We start from the raw sequence: 13,652 nt of genomic DNA, 5'->3' as shown, positions 1-13,652 counted from the left end.
TTAAACAATAACTCCCCCTGTCCCCTGTCCCCTGTCCCCAGCCCCTGGCAACCTCCATTCTGCTTTCTGTCTCTCTGAATTTGCCTTTTCCGGGTAGTTCATATAAATGAAAACCTAAGTGTTTTTCCTTTTTGATCGGCTTATTTCATTTAACATAATGTCTTCAAGATTCGTCCCTATTGTAGTATGTGTGAGAACTTCCTTCCTTTCTTAAGGCTGGATAATATTCTAGCGTCTGTATAGACCACATTTTGTTTATCCGTCCATCTGTCAATGGACCCTTAGGTTGCTTCCACTGCAGGCAATTATGAATCAGGCTGCCACGCACGGGGTTACACATCGCTGCTGGGTTCCCTGCCTTCGATTCTTTTGGAAGTGGAAATGCTGGATCATATGGTAATTCTTTGTTCAATTTTGTTTTGGTTTTATTTTGTTCCTTTGTTTGGTTGGTTGGATGGATGGGTTTTTTGGGTCTTTTGGTTTTGGTTTGTTTGTTTGGTGTTTTGTTTTGGGGTTTTTTTTTGGTTTTTACTCCAAGTCTGGAAGTTTCAGTTCCCAGGAAGATGCAGGTTAAAGACCATATTGATCATGACCTCTAAGAGCTTTAGGCAACTGATGCTTCGATTTCTGAATTCAGGCTGCAGGTGCTTTCACTTGTTCTGAGTTAGAATTGTGTGGGATACAAGCTCTGGGGTGAGCTAGCTGTTGGAGCTGGTCTGGGCCTCCCATTGCTTTTGGCTTGGGTCTTCATCAAGGCCTGCCCCCGTCCCCTGGCCCCCCATTAAGAAGGCCTCCTTCCCCCTCTCTCTTGCCAGGGCTGAAGGTGTAATAGTGATCCAGCTGTTGGGAGGCTTTTGTTGTGTTTATAATTATTCTCAAGTGTGTGCTGACAAAGTAGTGGATGCTGGGACTTAATTTCTACAAGCTTCACTAACCAAGTGCTCTAAGATTCAAGGATTTCCTAGTTAACCATCACCTGATGCTATCTGGTTAATTGAGGAAGCCAGAACTGAAATGCATTAGCTGTGCTTATGTGACTGTCTTCTCAGGAAGAGAGGAGAACTCCCACTATTTCCCCAATGGGCATATATGTCTTTCCCTTTCCCAAATCCTAGGTGTAGGGATAGTTTGAAAAAGTTGGTGACCATCCATCCCTGATTTTCTAGGATGACCCTGGGTTCAAGTGCTATATTCCATACATCATCTTTGGACCTTTTGCATAGTCCAGAAATCCCAGGGTTTCATCCCCTAGACTCTCTCTCCTATCCTGGAAATGGGCAAAATCACCTACCTGAGCATCTCTTCCCAAGAGAGGTCTGACTACATATTTACAAGCCACTGTCTGAGGGCCCCCCCATCTAATCAGCCTTCCCCCATGGGTGGACTGTGATTCTCCCCTTTGGGACACCGATTGGTCTTGGCACACCCTCAACTTCTGGGATCTGCTAAGAATAAAGTAGGCTGTTTGCATGATCACAAAGGGCCATATACTCAAAGCGATCTTGAAAAAGAAGAACAAAACTGGAGGCATCAATGTTCTGATGTCAAACTATATTACAAATCTATAGTAATCAAAACAGTATAGTATTGGCATAAAAACAAACACATAGATCAACAGAACCAAAAATAAACCCCAGAAACCAACCCGTGCATATGTGATCAATTAATTTTCAACCAAGGAACCAAGAATATACAGAGGAGAAAGACTAACTTCTAACCTTGGGAAAACTGGACAGCCACATATGAAAGAAGGAAACTTGGACCACCATCCTACACACGCAGAAACTCAAAATGGATTAAACATTTTGGTCTTGAACAAATGACCTTGAACATAAGACCCGACATTGTAAAACTCCTAGAAGAAAATGTAGGGAGCAAGCTCCTTGATTGACATCAGTCTTGGCAATGATTTTTCGGATTTGACACCAAGAGCAAAGACAACAAAAGCAGAAATAAAACAAGTGGGACTATATCAAACTAAAAATCTTCTCCACAGCAAAGGGAATCATCAGCACATGAAAATGCAACCTATGGAATGAGAGAAAATATTTGCAAACCACATATTGATAAGGGTTAATATCCAAAATATACAAGGTATTCATATGACTCAATAGCAAAAAGCCAAATAATCCAACTTAAAAATGGGCAAAGGATCCAAACAGATATTTTTCCAAAGAAAACATATACATGGTCAACAGGTACTTGAAAAGATTGTTAATATCACTAATTAGGGAAATGCAAATCAAAACCACAATGAGATGTCCCTTCATATCTGTTAGGACACATAGTATCAAAAAGACAAGAGACAACAATGTTGGCAAGAATGTGGAGAAAAAGGACCCTTGTGCACTATTGATAGAAATGTCCATTGGTGCAGCCACTATGAAAAATAGGATGGAGGCTCCTCAAGAAATTAAAAATAGAACTACCATATGATAAAGCAATCCCACTTTGGCATACATATTCAAGGGAAAATGAATCAATAAATCACTATTTTGAAGAGATATCTATACTCCTGTTCACTGCAACATTATTCCCAATAGCAAAGGTAAAAAAAAAAAAAAAACCTAAATGTCCTTCAACAAATGAATGAATAAAGAAAATGTGGTACACATACACACACACACACATTGGAATATTATTCAGCCTCAAAAAAGAAGGGAATCTTGCCATTTGTGACAACATGGATAAACCGAGAGAGCATTATGCTAAGTGCTAAATAAAATAAGCCGGACAGAGAAAGACAAATACTGTCTGGTATCCCTTACCGGTGAAATCTTAAAAAAAAAAAAAAAAAAAGAAAAAGAAAAAAGAAAGTTGTACTCATAGAAATAGAGTAGAATGGTAGAATGGTGGTTGTCAGGGCTAAGGAGTGGGAGAAATAAAAGAGGCTGTTAAGGGGCACCTGGATGGCTCAGTGCTTTAAGCATCTGCCTTTGGCCCTGGGATTGGGCCCCGCGTTCGACTCCCTGCTGCATGGGGAGACCGCTTCTCCCTTTTCCTCTGCCTGCCACTCCCTGTTTGTGCGCGCTCTCTCTCAAATACATAAATAAATAAGAGGTGTTAAAAGGATACAAGCTTTCAGTTACAAGGTGAATAATGTCTAGCCATCTAAAGTACAATGTTATATATTAGAGTTGATAATCCATATTATAGCATTGAAATATACCAAGATAGTAGAGCTTAATTGTTCTTACCAAAAAGAACACAAAGGGGAAAAAAAGTAAATATGTGAAGTGACCAATGTGTTAATAAACTCAATGGTGTGAAGTCTTTCACAATGTATACATATATCTAATCATCACATTGTACACTTTAAATATGTTACAATTTGATTTGTCAATTATACCTCAGTAAAGCTAAAATTAAATGAATGAATGAAATAGTAATCTCATTTCGTGTTAACATATAACTTTTTAAAAAAATTTTATATTTATTAGAGAGAGAGACAGTGAAAGAGAGCATGAGAAGGGAGAAGATCAGAGGGAGAAGCAGACTCCCTGTGGAGCTGGGAGCCCGATGTGAGCACCGAACCCGAGAGTCTGGGATCATGACCTGAGCCGAAGGCAGTGGCTTAACCAACTGAGCCACTCAGGCACCCAACATATAGGATTTTTAATGAAAAGGCTTTATTTTTTAAAACAAAAAAAGCTTTGTTTTTTTTTTAAAACAAAGCGTTGTGGGGTATCTGGGTGGCTTAGTGGGTTAAGCCTCTGCCTTCAGCTCAGGTCATGATCTCAGGGTCCTGGGATGGAGCCCCATATCTCTGCCAAGCAGGGAGCCTGCTTCCCCTCTTTCTCTGCCTGCCTCTCTGCCTAATTGTGATCTCTCTCTCCCTGTCAAATAAAATCAAATCTTTAAAAAAAAACCACAAATCTTTGTTTTTTAAAACAATAATTAGTAAGAAAGATGACATTGCTTTACAAGTTTGCAAATCTCTTTAGTATCTGGCTTAAAACCAGACAACTAGATTCACATATCTGCTTCTGCATTCAAGTTGGTATGATATATTTTTGAATGATTTTTGAATGAAAATGCCATCTCAGATAAATATGTAGCTTGAAAACAAAGACTTTGCAGACACCGTGCAAGGGTCCCAGCTCCCCCTCCCCCCAAGGGTCTTTAAATACACTTTGAGAACCACTGGGTTATCAATGCCCTTTACCCTAACTAACCAGTGTGTGTTTCCTAAGGAAAGAACATTTAAAAAGAAAATCTCAGCATAATTTTCAAAATTGGGAAATTTAATGCTGACATATGCTAATACCTAATATCCAATCTGTATTTAAATCCCCCATATTGTCCCAATAATGTCCTCTTTACCTATTCCCTCCCCAATCCCATCTAGAACCACACATTGCTTTTAGTCATCATGTCTCCTTAATTTCTTTTAAATCTAGAAGAGGTTTTTCAGTTTTTATTGTGCATGACCTTGATGTTTCAAGAGCGTATAGGCCAATTATTTTGTATAACGTCACTACATATAGGCTTTTCTGATGTTTCCTCATCATCAGATTCAGGTTTTACATTTTGACGAGAATGCCACAGAAGTGATATGTGAGAAATGAGACGTGATTCTTCTCAATGCCTCAGATGAGGAGGTACTTGATATTGTTCCAGTGTTGCTGATGTTAACTTTAAACACTTGGTTAAGGTGTCTTCTGGAACTCTCCACTGTACAGTTACTTTTTAAACAGCTATTAAGTGATTTGTGGGAAGATTCCTTGAGACTAAATACTCTGATTTGCATCAAACTTTCACTGACAGTTTTAGCATCCATTGTTGGTTTTTGCCTCCATTGATTATCACTTAATGTTTTCTTTTTTTTTAAAAGATTTTATTTATTAAGGAGAGAGTGCACGATTAGGTGGAGCTGTGCAGGAGGGGAGAAGTAGAATCCCCATGGAGAAGGGAGCCCAATGTGGGGCTCGATCTCAGGACCAGAGATCATGACCTGAGCTGAAGGCAGACGCTTAACCGACTGAGCCACCCACGTGCCCCTACTTAATGTTTCTTAACTTCACCATTCCTTCTCCATTCATTGGTTGGCATTATACTATAAGGAAACGTTTCTTTTTCCCGCCACTTATTCATTCGCCTATTGGCTCCTTCATTCATGCATTCATTTATATCATTTTGGACTCATGGGTTCTTATTTTATTCAAGGATTATAATCTTTTACTATCATTATTTGTTTTGGTGTTCGCACTGTTCCAGGTAGGACTTGTGGGTGCCTCTTCCATCTGGCTTCTAGACATTTTGATTTGTCCTTACCATTCTTTCTGGCATAAACTGATGTCTCATGCTCATCTTGTACTTTTCCTGACACAGCCATCCTCCACCGAGATTCTTTTTTTTTTTAGTAAGGAATGGTATTTAGCAACCAAAATCTAGTTATTATAAGTAAGCATTGTAACTGATTGCTTCTAGATGTTTTCCTTGTACATAGCTAGAAAATGTATGTAGTATGTATATTTGTTCATATATGTATATATTACATATATTGTATGTATCAATACTTCCAATCATACAGTTCTAATCCAACTCACAGAATTTTTCAAGCCTTCCTCTATTCCATATTTTTTATTTCATTCTCCAACAGCGAGAATCTAACTCTCAATATTATCTACATATTTACTCACTTGCTATTCCTTCAATACACAGAAAATTGCTATACTCATACAGCCATGAAAAAACACATTCTAAGTTGAGTTTAATGTTTGCACTTCTATTTTGCCTTACACTGAGAGTATACAGTCAAAGTACTGTGTTCAAAAGTTGCATGGGTTAGTTTTCTTTTTCTTCCTCCATTATGGTCATGGTATTCATTGGAAACCCTGATTAGGCTCATTTGGTTCTACTTTTAGGATTTGCTCCATCCTTGTTGATTTCATGGAGCCTGGACCCTTAACTACTAACTATTGTTGCAACTCTGATTCAGGTGTGGACCCAGGTAGCATGGGGCTTTTGGACATAGTTGTATAGTTTTTCCTAATGCCATAATAATACATAGTTTCATCCTGATTTACATCCTTTCTGGGACACTTCCAATAGTTTTTTTAACAAACTTAGCATCTGCAAATGCTCTTCCCTCCTTCCAGACTTGTCCTGCTCCTGGTCTTTATGAAGCCGTTCCTCCCCACAGACATCCCCTCCCTGGTCTCTCTGGAATCAGGCCATGTAAGGCCCAGGTGAAGGTCCACTCCTCCAACCTATCAGGATGGCAGGCTGGGCCCAAGAGGGTCCTCTCCAGATTGCCAAGCATCACCCAGAAGGGCTCCCGCTGTAACCAGGGCCCTTGTGCTCCTGCCTCAGCTTCCTTTAAGGGAGCCCTAGAATGAGTTTCAGGGTACACTGAACCAACCGCTTCATACTCAGTGGAGCCTGAGGGGAGCGGGACTCGGGAAGAGCCCTGGGATCATGGTCTAGAGCCAAGCCACTTGGTTTCTCTGTGAAGAGTCCCTCCTAGAGGGACAGGAACAGGCAGTGGGCTTTGGGATGTGAGAAGTGAGGGCTTACATCTGGAGCAGAACCCCTCCTCCTCCTCCTCCTCCTCCTTCTTTTTCTTTATGTTAGTCACCGCACAGTACATCTTTAGTCTTTGATGTAGTGTTCCATGACTCATTGTTTGCATATAACACCCAGTGCTCATCCCAACATGTGCCCTCCTTAATACCCATCAACTGGGCTACCTCAACCCCCCAACCCAATCCCTTCTGGAACCCTCAGATTGTTTCCCAGACTCCACAGGCTCTCATGAGAACCCCCCCCCTTTTTTTTTTTTCCAGCATATATTTACCTGTCAATATATAACAAATATCATATATGTGGTATGTGCATCATAATTTTCATTATTATATATTCTCCTTGCCAGTAATACTTAAAAGATATAATAGGAAAAGATATTTCATTTATATTATGTTTAAAAAAATGAGAACCCCTTCTTCTATAAGGCCAGATATTTCTGCTATCACCGGCCCCTGGCAGCCCTCCACCCCCACTCCAGGGACTCACTCCCCTTGCTTCTCTCCACTGGACCCTACAGGGAAATTTAATCCAGAAGAGGGCAATTTATTATTTTTTAAATTTTTTTAAAAAGATTTTATTTATTTATTTAACAGACAGAGATCACAAGTAGGCAGAGAGGCAGGCAGGGAGAGGAGGAAGCAGGCTCCCCCTGAGCGGAGAGCCCGATGCTGGGCTTGATCCCAGGACACTGGGATCATGACCCGAGCCGAAGGCAGAGGCCTAAACCCACTGAGCCACCCAGGCACCCCAGAAGAGGGCAATTTAAAATCAGATGTCAAATATCATTGTCTCCTGGCTCAAAAGAATGGCCCCATCACCCATAAAGCCCTCTCACTTCTTAGCCACCACCCTCAGCTCTAGGACTTCGGTCAAAGTTCCAAGGGTTCAAACCCTTCCTTTGCCTGAGCAATGAGGCCTACAGACCACTGAGCTGCCAGCTGCTACCTGGGACTCATGAGGTTTGGGAAGTCCAGTTCTGGTGTTGAATGTCTTGTCACGGAGAGAGATTGTGCGTGGTCAACTTGCAGCTACCCAGCGCCCCCCAACCCTGCCAACACCCGTCTCCTTAGATCTCTAGCCTACGGGATGGACTCTGACCTCCCCATCAGGTCATCCCCTGCCCGACAGTGTTGTGGAAAGTGGCAGATGCTGCTGAGTCCCAGGGTTCCGGGCAGTCTGTTTCCACTTGGGGACAGTGAGTGTAAATTTAGCTTTTGTTACCAGGACACACCTCGCTCTGGGTGCACTTCTAATAAGGCAGCACATACACGCACGCACACACTCAAGCTGTTAGACTGTGGACACGCTGCCGCTTTCCAATGAGGGAGGATTTCAAGGGTGTATTTTTATAAGGAAGAAATGACATAAGCATCCTTCTTTGTTATTTAAATTTCATGAAAATCAACTATAGATGGTGTGTAATTGAGCACAAAATGGGTCCCAGAATATATTCTGAAATGATGGGAGCTCTTTTATCGGGTTATATCTGAAGGAAAGAAAGTCAAAGAAAAGCAAAATCTCCATGCAAAATAATGAACTATTTGAAGGGAGGGGAAAAGAAAAGCGAGAGACGGGGGATCAAGCACAGCTGGGAGAGTATTCAAGGGGCTGGTTTGGGGAAGTCGCTCAGGAGTGGGGGGTTAGAGACGGCGTGGCTTCTGGTCATTATGGGTTGACTTGGGCACAGAGGCAAGGCTGTAAACAGAACTGTGACCATGAACCAGAGCCAGGCAAGTGAAAGCCTGGGGGGGCCCTCAAAGTGGGACCAGTGACCCAGGTCCTGGAAGAGGACAGAAGGGACTGCAGGTCCTCAGAGGATGTGTCCCCACACTTACCCTCTGGATTCTGTATCTGGTGGCCCCCAGCGGTGGTGTGCCCCAGGGCTCAGACACCCAGGGGATTAACAGAGCTGGCTCTACTTGGGAGAAGCTCTGCAAGGATATGCTCTCTAACAAGTCCCCCACCCCCCGCCATCACTGTCCCTAGTGGCCCCCAAGTACATCACAGCAGCACAGCCTCTCATCTGCCACTCACCCCGAGTACACCTAGACCTAAGACTGTCCTTCCCTGAACCTCCAGGGTCGCATCTGCCTAAAAGAAAAGATAATGTCCCCAGAAAAGCTTGTGGTAAGGATAACATAGGAGACAGGGCCAAGTACAGTGCCGGTCGCAGGACAGGTGTTGAACTGAGGATACTCTTTCCTCTTTCTGTTAGCCGGATGCCCCTCCACGCCCTCCCTTTTGCCCTGCTTCCCTCTGCAGGCTGCTGCCCCAGCTCCCCTGCAAGTTCAATCTCCCTTCAAGGCCAGGTGCAGCTCTGAGCCCTAGGACGATGGCAGCTCCAGAGAAGTCACCCTGAGTGCCATAAATGAGCCAGAATGTCCCCAGGAAATGATCTCACTGCTGTTCTGGGAGCTGCTGGTGCCACTGCCACGCCACGCAGCCTCCAGAATGCCCTCCCCTGATCTCTCTCATTTCTTGAGCACCGACTGTGCTACCTGGTCCCGAACACTCCCTCAGGCACAGCCTGTGAAAACGCTAACTCCAGCCTTCTCCCCAGATGGTGCAAGGCCACCCAGCCCAGTGATCCCTGAAGCCCCAAGTTCCTGCCCAGGACCTTACTATCCTGGTCGTGGTCACACTGAATTGCAGTGCCCTTATCTGTCCTCCTCATTGGACCATGAACACTGAACACTGGGCGCACAGCACGGGCCCCGATACTCAGCAGGCGTCACATTAAGTGTCTGTTAAAAGAGGAACAATGAAGACGCAGCTCGTCCTCTGAAGGCTGGTAACTCCCATGCTCTGGGACCTGAGCAGGCGAACCTCCGCATCTAGAGCCTGAAGCGTGGCACTGTAGAACACCGAGCATGGAGCGGGGTGGGAGCGCCATCTACAGGCAGCTTCTCAGACTAGCAGGGAAGAGCTGACCTGGGGCGAGGACCCAGGGCACCTGGAGGATCATCCTTACCGCTGTGATAGCAACCTTGATTTGCGATGCTTCTCCAGAGCCCACACTCCAAACACTCTGACGCTGCCTCACAATCCCCAGCAAAGAGGGTCGCCTCACTATAAAAGTTCCGGTAGGAAGTCCTGGGTTGCTTTGAGAATATCCAGGCATAGCTTCTCTTCCACAAGGAATTTACCAGGAAACTCTCCTGGGTGGAAGGCTGAGGGCAGGTACCGCAGAGCTGAGGTAAGGGCCTGCTCGCTGGGACACCAGCAGGCTTTGGGGTCAGACAGACCCAGCTCTTCTGCTTACTAGCTGTGGGATTAAGGTCATTGTCCTTACTTTCTCTGTGCCTCTGTGTCCCCACCTGAAAAACAAGCTCCATGATCACAGGGTTACTGGAAAGAATAAAATCACTTCTATAACCCAGATGCCCAGATACCCGCTGTTTCCAAGGGTCAGGCTACTCTTTCGTGCCCAAATAGCACAAAAGACCCAGGCTTCGCTCTACTTGGTCACTTGGTATGGCCAGCTTCTATCAGATTCCCCTCCCCAGGGTTTTTGGGCATCTGCAGGTTGGATTTCCCCTTCCCTTGAATCCTGGCTGCAGCTGCTCCTGACTCACACTCTCCCCCACTTTCCTCCAGTGACCTCTTGCCACCTCATAACAAACTTTCCCAGATCCTGCTGACCTCCTGACCTCCTTACCTCAAGTGTGGCCAGATATGCTCCCCCAGTATCCCAAAACCCAACAGGACCAGACTTGCCTGAAAGAATAACAGGAACCACAGAACATGCTGGAAAACTCCCAGCTAGCTCTTTCAAGTGACCAGGCTCAAAGTCCTAAAGCCAGCCTGACCCCAGGTTCCTCCTGACCCACTCTCTCTGGGGCTCCTGGCTAGCACCTCTGCAACAGAGAGCCCACTCATGTTGCGCTTCCCTAGTTCCAGAAATATCCAGCTTTCTGTGTTCCTGAGAGGAACATCGCTTCCTTTATATTTCTATAAGCAAACCAGCCAGAGACACAGTTCTACCGTGAACGAAGACCATCTTTCATGTGATTGTGAAAAACAAAACTCTCAAGTATTTTTATTTTGTTGCCTGGAAGCTCTCCATTCCAAAGCAGCATCTTGGGGTTTTTGGTTTTTTTTTTCCCCATATAAAATCACATGTCTTGTGTGTTATTTTTTTCCCCCTTTTCAGAACACAAAGCAATAGCTTGCTCTCAAAGTTTGTCTCCGGCAGACTGAAGATCAAATAACAACAGGTAACATTTATTTCGTGTTTCCTGGTCTGAGACCTTGCTACAAGTCCTTTGCCTGTTTTAGGTCTTTAAATCATCACAGGCATGCCAGAAGGCAATCACCATGTTGTCTCCATTGCATAGAGGAGGAAAAGGCAGGGAATGAGGTTCTGCCACTACTTTTCAACCCAGTAATACTGATTTCAGACTTCTGGCTTCCAGAACTGTATGGATATAGAGTCTGTGGTAGTATGTCTCAACAGCCATAAGAAGGAAATGGCCCAACCTACCAGTTTATGACCAAATCCTCAGGGCCAAACCCAGCACCCAACACACAGCAGGTCCTCGATACCTATGTGCTAAATTACTGAATGAAAGAAACTATAGCTAAACCAAAATTAATGGAATGGGGAAAAATGAAGCAGGCAAATATTAACCAAGAGAAATATGGTACAATTACGTATGAGCAGAGGAGATGGTAAATGCAGAGGAAAGCCACTGGGGATTATGTAGACAACCAACAGCATGACCTCGAGATAGATAAAGCAAAATTTCACTAAATTGAGAGGATCGAAGGGGGAAAGAGATCAGAACATAATCATAGTAGGAGACTGTATTGTTCCTTTCAAAAATGGATGGATCAGGGACACCTGGGTGGCTCAGTTGGTTAAGCAGCTGCCTTCAGCTCAGGTCATGATCCCGACATCCTGGGATCGAGTCCCACATTGGGCTCCCTGCCAAGCAGGGAGCCTGTTTCTCCCTCTGCTTCTCCCTGCTACTCTGTCTGCCTGTGTTCACTCTTGCTCCTCTCTCTCTGACAAATAAATAAAATAAAATCTTAAAAAAAATGGATGGGTCAAATGACAGATACATATGATGTTAGATTTGGGTGTCACAGTTAGAAGTTGGGTCTAACAAATGGATGAATGGAGAGGAAAGCCTGAAGTCAGGCCAAGGTTCTGAGAGAAGAGGAGAGGCTGCAGGGCCGCTTGGGAGATGGGGACGTGGCTGGGCCAGAGAGCAGAATGAAGGAGGAGGGAAGGAATGAGAGAGGCAAGGGGCAAGCTTTGGAGAAGGAAGTGGTGTGGGGGCAGGTCTAAGCATCTCAGTCGTTGGCTCTCTTTATAGCTGCTCTATCGCTGACAAGCTCTGTGACTTTAGGCAAGTGAGGGAAGCTCTCCAAACCTGTTTCCTCTGCCATAAAATGGGGGTGACGGGTGGATATAACATAGTCACCAAGAGGGTTAGGGGAGACAATGAACATAGTAAGTGCTCAGTAAGTAACAGCCCTTCATAGCATTTGAGACTCGGATGAAGTAGATAAGCAGGCAGAAAGGTGGGTTCACCTGCTCTGAGGGCAAAGCAAAGAGTATGTGTGTGTGTCGGGGGGGGTCTTTCCCCTGCCACCAGCCAGTTTCCCTCCAATGTTTTCCCTGAGAGACATCTGATCTGACTTCTGATGAGCATCCCCTCATTTCCTGCCTGGACTCCTGGGGAGACCTTGTATAGGTCCCCTCTACTCCCAAGGGTCAGGGCCGACTTTCCTGAGGGGTCCCATCTACGCTCAGACCATCTTTATCGGAAGGCAGGGTGTTGGCTAGTTAAGGTCACAGACTTTAGAGACATCATAGGGATCATTAGTGTGGCCTTGGAGAGTGACTTAACTTCTCTGTTCCTGAGTTTTCCCCATGAGTAAAATGAGGGTAATAATGGCCACTGCCTTATAGACCTGCTGAAGAAACCAAATTAATCCCTGTGTGTGTAAAGCGCTCGCAGCAATTCTGCCGCACAGTATCACAGGTGCCTGAGAGTTAGGGCGGCCTTCCTGGGGCTCCATGGGGGAACTCGATCCCCCCACCCGAAGGTAAATCACCCTAATCGGTCTGAATGCTGGCGCAGCTGTTTGCAACAAGAGTCCTGACAGTCATTCCAGGGAAAACAGAAAATATCAGAAATGAATGCAACATTGTGGTCTTGATTTTGATTTTCTTAAATGCTGGTGTTGGGGGGGGGGATTTGCGGAATTTAGTTCATATCAAAACATCCTACAGGCCCTTGGAATTGTGGAGTACAGAATGAAAGGGGGTAGGGGGAAGTCGAGAGGCGCTTCGGTTCCCTCCCATCTCCTAGGCCCCTCTGCAACGGCCTGAAGACAGATGGGGTTAATGCCACTGAGAGGGAGAGGAAGTGAGGCAGGGGGCATTCTGGCCCCAACAGAGGAGGGACTCTGCTCGGGTCCCAGCAAGCTGATAGAGTGTGGGACAGCCTGCTCCACTCTGCAGTCTGTCCTCCAAATATACAGGCAGGAATCCAGCAATCTTGCTCCTTGCTATTTACTCAGAAGAGCTGAAAACTTAGTTCCACACAAAAACCTGCTCATGGAAGTCCTTAGCAGCTTGCCTTATAATCACCCCAACTTAGAAGCAACCAAGATACTCCTGAGTGGATGGATGGATAAAGAAGCTGTGATACATTCAGACAATGGAACCTTATTCAGCACTGATAGGAACTGAGCCATCAAGCCATGAAAAAACATAGAGGAGCCTTAGATGCATATTACCAAGTGAAAGAAGCCAATCAGAAAAGCGATGGACTGTGTGGTTCCAACTATATGCCATTCTGGAAAAGGCAAAACTACAGAGACAGTAAAAAGATCCCTGGTTGCCAGGGTTTACGGGGGAGGGAGGCGTGAATTGGCAGAGCACAGAGAATTTTTAGGGCAGTGAAACTGTAATGTATATTACAATAGTGATTTTGGTCGTTATACATTTGTCCAAGCCCATAGGTTGTACAGCACCAGCCATGAACCCCATGTAACCTGCGGGCTTTGAGTGATACTGACGTGTCTGTGCACGTTCAGAGATTATAATTCATGTACCACTCTGGTGCAAATGTTGATAGGGGAGGAGGCTGTGTGTCGGCACAGGTCAG

This window comes from Mustela nigripes, chromosome 12, assembly GCF_022355385.1.
Source record: "Mustela nigripes isolate SB6536 chromosome 12, MUSNIG.SB6536, whole genome shotgun sequence".
Classification (NCBI taxonomy): domain Eukaryota; kingdom Metazoa; phylum Chordata; class Mammalia; order Carnivora; family Mustelidae; genus Mustela; species Mustela nigripes.
This window is presented reverse-complemented; position numbering follows the sequence as displayed.